This window comes from Schistocerca serialis, chromosome 6 (genome assembly GCF_023864345.2).
Source record: "Schistocerca serialis cubense isolate TAMUIC-IGC-003099 chromosome 6, iqSchSeri2.2, whole genome shotgun sequence".
Taxonomy (NCBI): Eukaryota; Metazoa; Arthropoda; class Insecta; order Orthoptera; family Acrididae; genus Schistocerca; species Schistocerca serialis.
In genome coordinates, this window is record NC_064643.1 from 625,132,425 (window position 1) to 625,146,097 (window position 13,673).

The window sequence follows — 13,673 nt, forward strand, 5'->3', positions numbered from 1 at the left end:
CATTTCCTTGGTTGTTTCTATACTATAGTTGTTTTCTGCAGATGGTCAGGAAACGTAAATTTGTCGGTACTGCGTTTGCCAGAAGTCGCCTTTTCTCGTTTGTACTATACATGTATCAATCTTTAAAGTGAAACGAGCATATGTAGCTATGGCTGCCACTTATCTCGCCTCATATTGGCTACCCACCGACTTAACAGCTCTTTCATTTTCAGAGGAAATCTAAAAATAAAGAGACATGTATACAGTAGCTTATTTACATTTTGTATACAGCTTAAACACGAAAATGATGCACAAGACGCTAAGTACAACACGCATTTAGATACTTACCTGAAATATGATATTCCAGTTGTTTTATCACCTCTATTAGCGCAATTGTACGCTGCACATACACTGGGCATGATTCGCGATCGGCCAATAAGACTTTTAAAACAAATTGCAACCGGAAAACAGTTATTTTCTAACGCCAGTACTATGCACCAAATGTAAATATACTGACATGTAGGCGTTTCAAAAAATGGCGGCCGCTGTTGCTTTTTGCTGCCGCTGGGAGCGCTGTTACCTCACAGATAGCCACTCTACGTAGTTTATATACCTCCTTGCTTCTCACGGTTTCTCGTTCAATATGGCTACTTCACCTCATCTCGCGCATAATCTGAGGGTCTTAGGTCAACTCCAAGGCACTTAACCATACAATAATGGAATTTTCTATAGCCTAAACAAGACATGTAATACGACTTACCCGTCGATTGCATGAACTTAGGAGCTTCTATTTTCTACAGAACGACGTGACATTAATTTCCAGCCGAAATACGTAAATTTTCTCGAGATAAAGGCGAGCAATGTGAAGTATTGGCATTACGTCAGTACGAAAACAAATGCCAATAACGGGAGGTTTTGTTACGTTTTAACTACAATTTAATACTTCTCACGCATTCCTGTGTAATGTAGTTGCTACAACCGGTCTCGTGCATAATCATAAGGTCCTATGTCAAATGGAAGGCATGTAATCCGGTCAAGAATTGAATTTTCTATAACTAAAACATGACTTGTAATACGTCTTACTTGTCGATTGCATTTACGTATAAGCTTCTATTTTGTACAGAACGAGGAGACTGGATACCTCAGTACGTGACATAAATTTCCAGTCGATAAATGTGAACTTTCCCGAGAGAAAGGAGAGCTAACTGATGTTCTGGCACTGCGTCAGTACAAAAACAAGTGATAAAAACGGGAGGTTTTCTGTAGGTTTTACTACAATTTAATACTTCTCGTGTAATTTCCAAAATAATAGAGTCCATAATGAAGAACAGACTTATGAGCTATCTAAACAAATACAACCTTCTTTCAAATGACCAATTTGGTTTCAGACCAGGCAGAGATACAGAAATAGCAATAGCACATTTCACTAAAGTGGTTCTAGAAGCACTGGATGAAGGCAACTATGTATCTGGCATATTCCTTGACCTGTCAAAGGCCTTTGATACAGTTGACCACCAGAATCTATTACTTAAGTTAGAAGCACTAGGAGTAAGAGGGGTAATCAACAAATGGTTCCATTCATACCTTAAAAATAGAGTACAGTGGGTAGAGATCTCGCATGTCTCCAGTAGATCAAAGTTCATAGAAAAACACCTGTCAGATCCACAGCATATTAATATTGGGGTCCCTCAGGGAAGTGTGCTGGGTCCGGTGTTGTTCTTGATTTATATAAATGACTTTCCACAATATATCCGACATGGAGAGAAGATATTGTTTGCCGATGACAGCAATATTATAATCACCAGTGAGACATCACCACAAATGTTGGAAAATTGTAATGAATCACTGAAAGATGTCTACAAATGGTCTACAGAGAATAAAGTGACCTTAAATATTAAGAAAACAAATAGCATACGCTTTAGAATAAACAGAAAAAACAGTCCCCTAAAGTTAAAGCTACATAACACCTCTGTAGACGAAGTGCCCACCACAAAATTCCTAGGGTTGCATATTGACAGCCAGCTTAGGTGGAGTGAACATGTTAAAAAACTCACAAAAAAGATATCTACAACGTGTTACGCACTTAGAGTTCTCTCCTCAGTATGCAGCGATGAATGTCTAAGAACTGCATATTTTAGCTATGTACATTCAGTCATAAGCTATGGGATAATTTTCTGGGGAAATAATGTACTCAACTTACAAACAGTTTTTAAAGTGCAGAAGAGAGCAGTGAGAATTATAACTAAAAGCAGTAAGTGTGCTCACTGCAGAGAACTATTCAAAATACTTGGTATTCTAACTGTTCCCTGTTTATTTATGTTCCACACTATAGTATATATAAAGAAAAATATAGTGAATTATAGTACAAACAGCATTTTACACAGCTATAGCACAAGAACAAGCCACTGCCTTCATCTAGATAGGAGAAACAAGCATAAGACCCAAAAAAGTTTCTTGTATCAGGGTGTAAAATTGTATAACAAGCTGCCACAGGAAATCAAAGAAATTAACAGCATGTACTGTTTCAGAAAAACTCTTAAACTGTATTTTCAGGAGCACTGTTTTTTACACAGTAAGTGAATATTTAAATGTTTGAATGTAATTTAAGTGACATAATGACATTGTATTGTATATTCTGTAAATGTATAACAAGCTGCACAGGACATCAAAGAAATTAACAACATGTACTGTTACAGAAAACCCTTAAACTATATTTTCAGGAACACTGTTTCTAAACAATAAGTGAATATTTAATTGTTTGAATGTAATTTAAGTGATAAATGTCATTGTATTTGTATACTCTGTAAATGCATATAAAAGTGTCAATGTATCTGCAAAAATCACTGTATCCAAACTGACAACATCCATACATTGCAAAATGTCTACGGATGGCTAATCAAATAAATAAATAAATAAATATCTCGTCTCAAGACAAACCTTAAGGTCTTAGATCAAATGCAAGACACTTAATCCGGCCAATAATTGAATTTTCGATAACTAAAACATGGCATGTATTACGGCTTACTTGTCGATTGCATTAACTTGGAAGCTTCCATTTTGTACTGAACGAAGAGACTGGATACCTCAGTACATGACATAAAGTTCCAGCCGACAATTGTAATCCTTACCGAAGGAATGGCGAGCAATGTGATGTTTGTGCAATATGTCAGTACGAAAAAAATTGTCAAAAACGGGAGGTTTTCTTAAGTTTTTACTACAAATTAATGCTTCTCCCATTTTCTCGTGTAATCGTGTAATGTGGATGCTACACCTCATCTCGTGCAAAAGGCTGAGGTCTTAGGTCAACTCCAAGGCACTTAAACCGGACAATAATGGAATTTTCGATAGCCAAAACATGACCTGTAATACGGCTTACTTGTCGAGTGCATTAACTTAGAAGTTTTGTACAGATCGAAAAGACTGGATACCTCAGTATGTGACATAAATTTCCAGCCGATAACGGTAAACTTTCCTGATACAAAGACGTGCAATGTGATGTTTTGCAATTACTTCAGTACGTAAACAAAAGCCAAGAACGGGAGGTTGTCTTACGTTTTTACTACAAATTAGTACTTCTCTCGTTTTCTCGTGTAATATGGCTGCTACACCTCATCTCGTGGACAACATAATAGTGTGAACTGTAATTTCTCAGCTGCCAACACGAAACGGTGTAAAGATGGATCATGCGCAGCCAATGACACGAATTGGCGTAACACAACACAGTCTGTACTGCTCACTGAAACTACTCCAGTCACCAAGGTCAATGCTCCTGCACCGACCGAAAAATCAAACCGGTCGCAGTGAGCACCCACTATTCTGACCAAGGGAGTGGCGGCAATACACGTGCAAACACATTATTTGTGAGACACGATGAACAAGTGGATATAAATGATGATTTATATCGACATGAGTACACAGAGTACACGAAAGAACTTGCCCCCCTTCTAACAACCATGTACCGCAAGTCTCCAGAGGAACGGAAGGTTCCAAATGATTGGAAAAGAGCACAGGTAGTCCCAGTCTTCAAGAAGGGTCGTCGAGCAGATGCGCAAAACTATAGACCTATATCTCTGACATCGATCTGCTGTAGAATTTTAGAACATGTTTTTTGCTCGCGTATCATGTCATTTATAGAAACCCAGAATATACTCTGTAGGAATCAACATGGATTCCAGAAACAGCGATCGTGTGAGACCCAACTCGCTTTATTTATTCATGAGACCCAGAAAACATTAGATACAGGCTCCCAGGTAGATGCCATTTTCCTTGACTTCCGGAAGGCATTCGATACAGTTCCTCACTGTCGCCTGATAAACAAAGTAAGAGCCTACCGAATATCAGACCACCTGTGTGGTTGGATTGAAGAGTTTTTAGCAAACAGAACACAGCATGTTGTTCTCAATGGAGAGACGTCTACAGACGTTTAGGTAACCTCTGGCGTGCCACAGGGGAGTGTTATGGGACCGTTTATTTATTTATTTGTTCGGCATATACAAGGCAAATATTACACTGTAATTACAATCCACCAGGAAATTACAACACTACACAATGCTACTTATAGTTTTGAGCCAATCTATGGCTAGGTCAGGCAGGTAATGTATGTCCTTCAGTTCACCACTATATCCTACCACTTCACAGACCAGTAGGTGGTCCATTGTCTGGATTTCACCACATTCACACACGGGACTCTCCACAAGTCCCCACTTTGCATCTTCCGACGCTTGTTCTAAGGCGATTTAAGGCAACCCAGAACTTCCGAGGGAGACCAAAACCATTTATCTTCTTGCTGGGGTCATCGATAAGCTTTTGGTTCTTGTGTGTCCCTTTGCGCCACGATTCCCCCCAGACTAGCTTTGGGTCAAAGTCCTGTAATTCCCTGCCAATCTTCCAAAAGGGGGACCTAGATTTTAGCCTGTTGATGGGTGATAAGTCTTGGTGTATAGGGAGTTCTGGATTGTGTACGATCTTCCTATATATTCTTGAGGTCGCCATGGAGCGCCTTATATCAGGGGGTTCTATGTTGGCAAGGACTGGGAGCCAGTCACATGGGGTAGCCCTAAGTGTGCCTGAGATAATTCTCATCATCTCTTTCAATTGGATGTCTACTTTTTTTACATGCGCACTTTTCGCCCAGACTGGTGAACAATATTCAGCCACGCTGTACACGAGGGCTAATGCTGACGTCCTTAGTGTATTAGCTCCGCATCTCCATGATGTTCCGGCCAGTTTAGACATAATGGCATTTCGAGATTTTAATTTCTGTTTGGTGTCTTCCAGATGGGAGCTAAACGTTAGTGTGCGGTCTAATTTTACTCCCAGATATTTGGGCTTATCTTCATGTCTGATATGCCGGTCATTCAGGGAAAGCTGTAGTTTCTTGCTTGAAGCTCTGTTATTAAGGTGCATTATGGTACTGGTACTGGGACCATTGCTTTTCACAATATATAGAAATGACCTAGTAGATAGTGTTGGAAGTTCCATGCGGCTTTTTGCAGATGATGCTGTGATATACCGAGAAGCTGCAGCATTAGAAAATTGCAGCGAAATGCAGGAATATCTGTAGCGGATAGGCACTTAGTGCAGGGAGTGGCAACTGACCCTTAACATAGACAAATGTAATGTATTGCAAATACATAGAAAGAAGGATCCTTTATTGTATGATTATATGACAGCAGAAAAAACACTGGTAGCAGTTACTTCTGTAAAATATCTGGGAGTATGCGTGCAGAACTATTTGAAGTGGAATGATCATATAAAATTAACTGTTGGTAAGGCAGATGCCAGATTGAGATTCATTGAAAGAGTCCTTAGAAAATGTAGTCCATCAACAAAGGAGGTGGTTTGCAAAACACTCGTTCGGCCTATACTTGAGTATTGCTCATCAGTGTGGGATCCGTACCAGGTCGGGTTGACAGAGGAGATAGAGAAGATCCAAAGAAGAGCGGCGCATTTCATCACACGGTTATTTGGTAAGCGTGATAGCGTTATGGAGATGTTTAGCAAACTCAAGTGGCAGACTCTGCAAGAGAGGCACTCTTCATCGCGGTGTAGCTTGCTGTCCAGGTTTCGAGAGGGTGCATTTCTGGATGAGGTCTCGATTATATTGCTTCCCCCTACTTATACCTTCCGAGGAGATCACAAATGTAAAATTAGAGAGATTCGAGTGCGCACGGAGGCTTTCCGGCAGTCGTTCTTCCCGCAAACCATATGCGACTGGAACAGGAAAGGGAGGTAATGACAGTGGCACGTAAAGTGCCCTCCGCCACACACTGTTGGGTGGCTTGCAGAGTATAAATGTAGATGTAGAAGTTCAAGAAAACTTGTACAAAGAGCAGGTACAGGCAGTTATGAAACCAATGATATTTGACATGGAAGTTCACTTAGTTTTAGACACATTTGCAACTGCTAACTTACTGTCAACTGAATTTATCCAAGAGTTGGAAAAAAGAGGTAAATTCCCATGTTCCCAGTGCAGAATTGTAGAATACAGACAGCCGCTGGAAACAAATCAAAAGTAGTTAAGATACAAGCACTTATTCCATTGAAAATAGGACACTTTACTATCAACTGTAATTTTCTCATCATTGACAAATTAATAGTGAATTGTTTGATTGGGATGGACACATTTAGAACTTACAAGACACAAATTGACATAGGAATTGGTAAATGCTACTTCAGTGAAAATGTACAGATATTTTCTGTTGATTTGATCAAAATGTCAGACAAGAAGATCAAGCAGAAGGACGAGTCTGATGTGACAGTTCAATTTGTATTTTCTACTGTATTTTTGTAAACATTCACTATAATGAACAAATGTCAGAATCAGATGTAAACTATGAAATGACAGAGCAAAAGGTAAGTGGGTCCAGCATCTTAAATGAACACAAGCAACAGGAACTTACAGATCTATCATTTGAGTATGCACATGTACTTGGAAAACAACCTGGAGTTATTAAGGATTATGAGTTCAAAATGGATGTTTACCCACATGAAACTTTTTGTGCATCACCATATCCCATTCCTTGGATGAAAATAGAGGCAGTATGGGAAGAAAGCAATCAAATGATTAAATGGGGGATCATTCAACCTTCCTTTTCACCTTATTGTAGCCCCATATTGCCTGTAAGTAAACCAGACAGATCGGTAAGATTGGGTCTGGATGCTCAAGATATTAATAGGATCCTAGTACCAGTTCAAATCAGGCTTGGCAACCTGTACGAACAAATGTTGAAGTTCCACAATATTCAATATTTTACTATATTGGACCTTGGATTCTCCCTCTGGCAAATCAAACTCCATCCAGAAAATAGAAAGTACACAGATTTTGTATGTGGTGGTAAAAGCCTGGAGTTCTGCATCCTGCCATTCGGCTCGAATATAATTACAAGTGTATTCATCCCAGCATTAGATAAAGTATTAAGCCCAGAGCTACTCAGCAAGTTTACGATCTATGTTGATTACTTGTTAATTGCCACCCCCACTTGGTCAGAACACATTCAACTGATTCAGAAAGCTTTACAACATTTTTCAGAATACAGGGTGACAGCCAATTTAAGGAAAGTCTGACTTTGGCAGGGAGACGGTAAAATTTTTTGGTCATATTATCTCCGAACAAGGTGTCTTCCTTGATCCTAAGAAACTCAGTGCCATATGCAATTGTCCTGCACCTATGAACAAGAAACAACTTAAAGCTTATTTAGGTTTAGCGGCATTCTTCTGTAAGTTCATACCCAAATAACTGATGAATGTGATGCCATGCTTAATTTATTACGCAAAACAAACCATGGCTGTGGGATGACAAGTGACAAGAGGATTTCAATAATATTGAAGAGGCATTAGTGAATGCAAATATACTTTGTCACCCCAACATGGAGAAGGACTTCTGTCTGTGCACGGACTCCTCCTCCCACAGTCTGGGGGCAAGTCTGTTCCAAATGAGTTAGGAAGACGGTAAGATATTGCCAAAAGTAATTAGCTTTGTTAACTGCACATTAACTAAGGCAGAAAGATCATATTCTGTATCAGAATGAGAAAGTTTGGCGGTAGTCTAGGGATTCAAAAAATTTGAGTATTTTTTATGGAGTAAGAGTATAAAAGTACATTGTGATCACCAATCCCTTTCATTTTTGTTGACATGCAGATTAATGCACAGGAGACTGGCAAGGTGGTGTCTATAGCTGCAAAAATTTAACTTCGAAATTATTTATCTCAAGAGCAGTCAGAACATCATTGCCAATGCTCTACTAAGGTTATCTCAAGGTCTAGATGAATTTAGTGAATTTTTGGAACAGGATTCTGAGATGAAAGCTTTTCTTATGTAAAGTAAAATACCACAATCTGACTACAGTATATTTAGTAAACAAATGAAAACCATGCAACAACAGGACCTAAGATGGAGTAAGGTCAAACAAAAACTAATACAGGAAGGCAACAAACTGGTGAAAATGTGGTACATCGAATATAAAGGTGTTGTATTCCATCGCAAACATCCTGACTCAGAGCAATGGTGCATTTGTCTTCCTGAGAAGTACTTTGAGGGATTCATAGTGTACACCCATGAAGTGTGGGGACACTATGGGGTAAGTAAATGTACTGAGATCATAGGTGAACATTGCTACTTTTCAAATTTGAGACAATGAGTACTTCAAGTATTACAAAAATGTATAGTGTGTCAGAAGGCAAAACATTCTAACTCTTCTAAACACATTGAGCTTCACCCAATTTTAACTAAGAAACATTTAGATTTAGTGTCTCTGGATGTAGCTGGCCCCTATCCAAGAGGGAAAGGTGGAGTAAGATACATAGTAGCACTATATGATGTTTTTACAAAGTATATTAAAATGTATACTATATATAGTGCAACAGCGATGTCCATCAGGAAAAGGATTGAAGAAGATTGCTTGAGGAGGATGGGAAAGCCACAAGGGATACTTACTGATAATGCCTCGTATTTTATAGGACAGAAATAGAAGCAATTTATGACATCACAGGGCATAAAACACATCTTAGTATCAAGATTCCAGCCCGAGGCATTGCCTGTAGAAAGAGTATTCAAAGAATTTAATCAGTTCATAAGAACATACATACTCCACAAACACAAAATTGATGCAGGTCATTAATAATCTTACAAATTCTTCCACTGGCTTCACACCAAATGAAGTAATGTTTTACACTAGACAAAAGGACAAATGGGAGTAACCCCTACCAAAAATACCAGTGGTGGATATGACATTAGAGGATAAATTAAACAGGCAGGAATCACATTGAACAACAGGGCTGAATATAGGAAGAAAATCTATGATTGGAAATGGAAGCATTTTACACAGTTTAGTGAAGGCCAACGTGTTGTGTTACAAACCCTTTCTAAGTCAACAAAAACAGGAAAGTTAAACAAGAAGTGGCAATTACTTTATACAGGACCACATATAATTTCCAAACTCTCATATCCTGTAGCTTATAGATTGGTTTCCAAGAGGACTGGTTGAGACAAAGTGCTCTACCCCAACAAGGCCTTAAAAGCATTTTTGGAATAAACATTTTTGACACAAGTATTTTTACTAAAAATGACTGTACATAGTGCACATAACAGTAATTTAATTTATGTTTTCTTTTGAATACTAGTGTTAAGGGAACATGTTTAGATATAAGAGATTTTACTTGTATTTTGATGCAAACCCATCAAAAAAGTTTCGCATCACCTTGGTTCTGAGAGTTCCAAAACCTGTACATAAAATTGGAATAGATATCAGCGTAAACATCGTTTCTGCCCTTTTTATTGCCCATGAAAACCAAATATTGTGTGTTTTACCACCATATAGCAAGACCTTCAGAGGTGGTGGCCCAGACTGGTGGACACACCGGCACCTCTAATACCCAGTAGCATGTCCTCTTGCATTGATGCATAACTGTATTCATCATGGCATACTATCCACAAGTTCATCAAGACCTTTGGTCCAGATTGTCCTGCTGCTCAATGGCGATTCTGTGTAGATCCCTCAGAGTGGATGGTGGGTCATGTTGTCCATAAACAGCCCTTTTCAATCTATCCCAGGCATGCTCGATAGGGTTCATGTCTGGAGAACATGCTAGTCACTCTAGTCGAGCAATGTCATTATCCTGAAGGAAGCCATTCACAAGATATGCAGGGGCATGAACTGTCATCCATGAAGACGAATGCCTCAGAAATATGCCGCCGGATTGGTTGCACTATCGGTCAGAGGATGGCATTCATGTATCGTACAGTAGTTATGGTGCCTTCCATGGCCACCAGTGGCATACATCGGCCCCACATAATGCCACCTCAAAACTTCAGGGAACCTACACCATGCTGCACTCGCTGGACAGTGTGTCTAAGGCATTCAGCCTGACTGCGTTGCCTCCAAACATGTCTCCGACAATTGTCTGGTTGAAAGCATATGCGACACTCATTGGTGAAGAGAACGTGATGCCAGTCCTGAGTGGTCCATTCAGCATGTTGTTGGGCCCATCTCTACCACACAGCATGGCGTTGTGGTTGCAAAGATGGACCTCGCCATGGGCGTTGGGAGTGAAGTTGCGCATCGTGGAGTCTATTGCCCACAGTTTGAGTTGTAACTTGACATCCTGACGCTGCACGAAAAGCATTATTCAACATGGTGGTGTTGCTGTCAGGATTCCTCCAAGCCACAATCCATAGGTAGCAGTCATCCATTGCAGTAGTAGATCTTGGGTATCCTGAGCAAGGCATGTCATTGACAGTTCCTGTCTCTCTGTATCCCTCCATGTCCAAAAACATTGCTTTGGTTCACTCTGAGACACCTGGACACTTAGCTTGTTGAGAGCCTTTCCTGGCACAAAGAAACAATGCAGACATTATTGGACCACAATGTTGACCATCTATGCATGGTTGAAATACAGACAACATGAGCCGTGTAACTCCTTCCTGGTGGAATGACTGGAAATGATCAGCTGTCGGATGCCCTCCATCTAATAGTTTACATCTTTGAGCGGGTTTAGTAACATCTCTGAACAGTCAACGGGACTGTCTCTGTTATATAATATCCACAGTCAACATCTCCAGGAGTTATGGGAACAGGGGTGATGCAAAACTTTTATTGATGTGTGTATAAAGTAGCAGGTAAGTGAAATTGAGACAGATATTTTTTTCTTTTCAGTGGCCAGTGCATCGACACAGCATGAAAGAAAAAATGATAAGCTTCAAGAGTGACATGGTACCATACAAATTTAATGGGCTGCACCTAAAGTAAATAAAATTTAGTTGTAAGAAATATTATATATGAATGATTCAAAGTATATGCAGTAGCAATCCGGTAAGTAATGTAATGACATAGGTTTGATGCTACCAAACAAGGGGCCAACCTACACACAGGGTACAGTCACTGCTTCAGGAATTCCCAACACCCATTTTTCTCTTTACAATATGTATATATGTATATGTACATGTCGAATGAAAAAAACATTCATGGCAATTGAACACATCATGAATACTTGAGTTACAAGTCATTTGTAGTAAACAATGGTTATTTCTTGTAGTAGGAGCATAACAAGAATCTACCATGAATAATGCTGATTGAGAGTCTTCTTGTAACACAATATATGAGTTATATGTCCTTTCCTCAGTAATCCAATGGGCCTGTAGTCAAGTAGATGCCTTCCTTTGTTCCTAGAGGCAATGCTATGTGTAATGACGTATTCAGAAGAATGTGTCTTGTGTATTGTACAAATAAGTTTAATCATTACTGTTTCTTTGTACATGTGCAGTGTACCATTCGATGTTGAATAAAGCTATTATTATTATTATTATTATTATTAGTTACTATTAGGCAAGCAACACGTAGTGTATTTGAAGTAGATGCCAATGCTTTCCCAAGTGCTCCATAAATAAATAACAAGCACCTATGAATAATGTAAAAGGAATTATGTATACCATATTTCTTATGTGAAGATTTGCTAAGTGTAGTTACTATAAGGCAAGCAGTGCATAGTGTATTTGAAGTAGATGCCGATGCTTTCCCAAGTGTTCCATAAATAAATAACAAGCGCCCATGAATAATGTAAGAGGAATTATGTATAATATTTCTTATCTAAAGATCTGATACCCAAACATACTGATGTATATACATATATAAGGATGATCAATGTAACTGAGGTTACGCATGTTTATAATGTGAATGTAAATGAATCTATTATTTATAAACTAAACTGAAATGACTGTTTATGAAAATAATCAAAGCTAATGTAGCATTTTAACTATTCCCAAAATGAAACTCAATGTGAAGTAAGTTTGAGTGGCTTTTCAGCAAAAATATGTAATATATGAATGTATTAAAATAGTAACTATGTAAATAACAATCTGTTTAAAGAGTAACAGCATACAAATGCAGACATTTTATGCAAAATTATTGACTAACAGAGTTGGATGGCAATTAGGTAAGGAAACTGTGTAACAGTGATTTTTTTTTTCAAAAGTGAAGTGCATTGACTCTTAGTACATTCATGCAAACCTACAAAAATTTGTACTAAACTGCACTCAACTCTGAATAAATGGAGAAGTGTTTTAAAAGGAGTGAACCTTTTTGGCAGGTGCTGATCGACGGATTTCCTCTCTGCTGAATAAGCACGTTACAAGGATAAACAGTGGTTTCCAGGCTGTAAAATTGGATGTCTTCTGTCACAGCATAGAAATTACCACAAGTATGCACACTCTTTCCAAGAAATGAACAAATATTTGTGGACGAATCCATAGTGCAACACACAACAACTTCACTATTTCACTCCACATAAAATGGACAACACTAACTGCTTGCCATGCACATGGGTGTAATAATGAAAAAGACTTGATTAAACCAAGCATTGTTGAATATGCACAGTATTTGATATTTGTACCACTTTTTATAACTTGTTTTCCTATTAGTTATTTGTATTAGTATATGTAGATATAATAAGGTAAAGCTGACATCTCCACTTAACATGACATACATTTATCTAAAAGACTGAGAAACAAAAGGCCTTTGACCCCCCCCCCCCCTCCAATCGGTAATAGATAGCAATCAATTAATCATATGATACTGCCTAACGATATATTTATACAATGTCTGTACAGTGTGGAAGGGGGGGGGGGGGGCAATTGTGTAATACCTAAACAACTAGCTCCCAATATCATATCTTTTTTATTTTTTCTTGTTATTAATTTATGTGAATGTTTTCTTTTCCTCATTAGAAATAAGAAATTTTTACATTTCCGCAGAAGATGGCAAAGATAGGCTTTTAAAATTATCTTTGTAACAGAAGAGCAATGTCTGGAGAATATTACAATTTTTTCAACAACTTTTGTTTCAATCTAGCTTCAGAGTACTTATGATTAAGATCCCACATAAAAAGGATATGTAATTTTTACTAGTGCGTCAACATAGTGTTTAATATATGCTATAGTCATTCATAAGCATGACTTTTGCCTCCAGTCATAAGAAGAGGCAATAATTTCTTCCATCCTTTAAGATATATGTATGTGCTAATCTTCAAGATTTAGTGGGCAGACTGTATGATCAGCAACCACAGAAAATTAGATGTAAATTAATGATATCAGTGTAACTTAATAGTGACTTCTATTAAATATATATGTGTAATAATCGAACAACTGACTTTTTGTTAAGCACCAAGTTCGCTGCAAAATCAGACATTCTAAATATCTCCAT